Source organism: Mesoplodon mirus, assembly GCF_964341445.2.
Source record: "Mesoplodon mirus genome assembly, contig: HAP1_SCAFFOLD_1516, whole genome shotgun sequence".
Lineage (NCBI taxonomy): Eukaryota > Metazoa > Chordata > Mammalia > Artiodactyla > Ziphiidae > Mesoplodon > Mesoplodon mirus.
In genome coordinates, this window is record NW_028294654.1 from 36,041 (window position 1) to 39,576 (window position 3,536).

Below are 3,536 nucleotides of genomic sequence, written 5' to 3' on the forward strand. Positions count from 1 at the left end.
TTCTCCACACAGTCTCCAGTATTTATTGTTTGCACATTTTTTGATGCTGGCCATTCTGACTGGTGTGAGGTGATGGCTTATTGCACATTTGATTGGCATTTTGCTAATGATTAGCCATGTTGAACATCTTTTAATGTGCCTCTTTGCCATCTGTATGTCTTCTTTGGAGAAATGTCTATTTAAGTTCTGCCCATCTTTTCATTAGGTTGTTTTTTTGGTATTGAGTTGCATGAGCTGTTTATAAATTTTGGAGGCTAATCCCTAGTCAGTTGCATCATTTGCAAATATTTTCTCCCATTCTGTGGGTTGTCTTTTCATTTTGTTTATAGTTTCCTTTGCTGTGCAAAAGCTTTTCTGTTTAATTAGTTCCCTTTTCTTTATTTTTGGTTTGATTTCCATTATACTAGGAGATGGTTAGTTAAAGATATTGCTTCGATTTATGTCAAAGAGTGTTCTGTCTATATTTTCCTCTAAGAGTTTTATAGTATCCAGTCTTACATTTAGGTCTTTAATCCATTTTTAGTTTATTTTTGTGTATGGTTTTAGAGGTTTTAATTTCATAGTTTTTTACATGTAGCTATCCAGCTTTCCCAGCACCAATTTATTGAAGAGACTGTCTTTCCTTCATTATATAGTCTTGCCTCCTTTGTCATAGGTTAATTGACCATAGGTGGGTGGGTTTATTTCTGGGCTTTCTATCCTGTTCCACTGGTCTATATTTCTGTTTATGTGCCAGTACCATACTGTTTTAATGACTGTAGCTTTGTAGTATAGAGTGAAGTCAGGGAGCCTGATTCCTCCAGCTCGGCTTTTCTTTCTCATGATTGCTTTGGCTATTCAGGGCCTTTTCTATTTCCATAAAAAATTTAAGATTTTTTGTTCTAGTTCTGTGAAAAATGCCATTGATAACTTGATAGGGATTGTATTGAAGCTGTAGATTGCCTTGGGTAGTATAGTCATTTTAACAATGTTGATTCTTCCAATCCAGGAACATGGTGTGTCTTTCCATCTGTTTGTGTCACCTTCAATTTATTTCATCAGTGTCTTATAGTTTTTGGAGTACAGGACTTTTGTCTTCTTAGGTAGGTTTATTCCTAGAAAATCCTAAAGACACTACAAGAAAACTACTAGACCTCATCAATGAATTCTGTAAAGTTGCAGGATACAAAACTGAAACACAGAAATTTGTTACATTTCTATACACTAATAATGAAAGGTCAGAAAGGGAAATGAAAGAAACAAATCCATTTACCATCACATCAAAATACATATACATATATATAATTCTTGACAATCAACTTATGTCATTTTCAGGTTTTTGCCTTTATAAACCTCCCCAAACTTGTAGTCTGGCTGAACACATTTCAGGTCCTTCTAGAATCTGTCTCTCCTGAGCTATAGACCTCAATTTGGCTCAAATAAGATTCTTTTCTATTCCTAGTATAGATTGATTTAGTGATTATTTATATTGACAACACAGTTAAAGAGTTTCTTTGTAACAGTTCAGAATATAATGAACAACTAAAATATGAGTTACAGATACTAAAGCCCACTTTCATTTAGTGCACGGAGGCTGCTACAAGGGCAGGGGACAGGGACGTGCTCTGGGCCCAGCAAGAAAGGCCTCCTCCCAGGTGCTCCAAAGCCCACTCTTCTGCCCCTGGGGGGTGTGGGGGTGGGGACAGCAGCTCAAGCATCATGGAGACCCTGGGGACATGACGATGTGTTGGGAGGTGCCCGGACGTGCACTCATCAGAGATGAATTCTTTCGATGACACTCCAAGCCCTGGAACTGCCAACCTGAGGTCCTGTTTTTATGGAGCAAAGGCTCATGTGACTGACGTGAAGAAAGCTCAACTCTGACAGCAGGTGTATTAATCAAAGTAAGGGTTTACTTACAGATCTCCAAGCAAGGGAGTGGGAGAAAAGCCACAGACACACTCCAATTGGGCCGTTGAGTTCGGGGCTTCTTTAAAGGGAAGGACAAAGAGGCTGCCATTAATCGTCATCATTTGACATTTCTGTGACTCTTTTTTTTTCCTTTTTTACCAAATCGAAGTATAGTTGACTTATTGATACAATATTGTGTTACTTTCTGGTGTATAGCAAAGTGATTCAGTTATATATATATATACATTTTTTTGGATTATTTTCCATTATAGGTTATTACAAGATATTGAATATAGTTTCCTGTGCTATGCAGTAAATCAAGGTTAGTTACCTATTTTACGAACAGAATTGTATAACTGTTAATCCCATACTATATGTGACATTTGTTCATCATAGCTTCAGAAGTCAGGCTGTCTCTGGTTTATGATTCCCAGGCCAGGTGGTCCCCGGCTCAGGGGTCTTTGAGCTCATCCTGCCCTGGAGAAACCACCTGAATCTGGAGAGAACGGTGACATCTACAACAGCACCTGGTCCATTGATGACGTTAACAAGGGTAGTCTAGGCACCTGACTCTGCTTGACGAGTGTTCCATTAGCACAGCATTGAGGTCAGAGGTGACAAAGAAAAGGGAGAAAGTTTTGGATAGAGAGATCATCTGTAAACTCAGTGAGGGAACTCAGTTTTAGGGGGACTTGGATTCACCGTGCAGGACGTGGGAGGACAGCACCTCACTCCTGGTGCCCAGCCCCATCAGCTCCTGGACGGACCCCCGCCCCTGAAGAGGCCCCTCTGGGGGAAGGAGGGGCTGCTGAGACAGCGGCCCCTGAGCCCCTCTCTCCTCTGGCCCATCTCAGGGCTCCGACTTCCCGGAGGATCGGAGGCGGAGGCCCAGGGGGGAGCGAGTGGCCAGCAGGAGGAACAGGAGCCCAGTGCAGCAGCGTCCCGAGTGCAGGAAGCCGGGGCGGTTCTGATCCCGTGGGGAACGAGCCTGGGGCCGGAAGGCCTTCGGCGAGGAGCGCGGTGCCCCCCGCCGGCTCTCCACCTCTGCCGCCCTCCCTGTGGGCGGAGGCCTCTGCGAGGCTCCGGACAGGGAGGCGGGCCCTCCTTGCCCGCCGCTCCTCCAGCTCCCGGCCGGGCCCCCGCGGCGGAGCTCCCTGTACCTGCAGTCCTTGCCCCGCCCGGAAGCCCGGGGCGCGGAGCAGAGAGGCCAAGGCCCGGGGCCCTGGGCTCCGCCCGCACCGAGGGGCTCCTCCCAGACCCGCCCGCCCAGCTGCAGGAAGAGCCGGTGGATCCACAGCCGCCTCCTCACCAGAGAGGAGGTTCTCATCTTGTCGCAGGAAGAATTCAGAGACAACAGGGAGGAGAAGACACAGCGAGGACTTCCGGGGCGCAGGGGGCCGACGGGGGTGCGCCGCGGCGCTGAGCTGCTTGGACAGGCTGCTTCCACGGGGCGTGCAAACGAAGGGGCGGAGTCTTCATTGGGGAGGGTGGGGGCGGGGTCGCACTTCCTGGTTTTCACCCCAGCTCCACCTTTCTGAGGGGAGGGGGGAGTTTCCTCCTTATTTAGCCTCGCTGCGAAGTGTCCCGGCCCCGGTGCATGACGGGAACTTCTCATCTGCAAGGCTAGTTTTACTGTAATGAGGGCT

At 46.9% G+C, this 3,536-nt stretch overlaps 1 long non-coding RNA gene across 1 annotated transcript; it reads right to left on the reverse strand.

Moving 5' to 3' along the window:
• Positions 1–387: 387 nt before the first annotated feature.
• On the reverse strand, positions 388–3,191 carry LOC309798064. The gene is made up of 2 exons (XR_014292933.1): positions 1,900–3,191; positions 388–1,808 (listed from the first exon to the last, which is right to left on the reverse strand). It is a non-coding gene; the product is annotated as an uncharacterized lncRNA (long non-coding RNA).
• Positions 3,192–3,536: the final 345 nt, after the last annotated feature.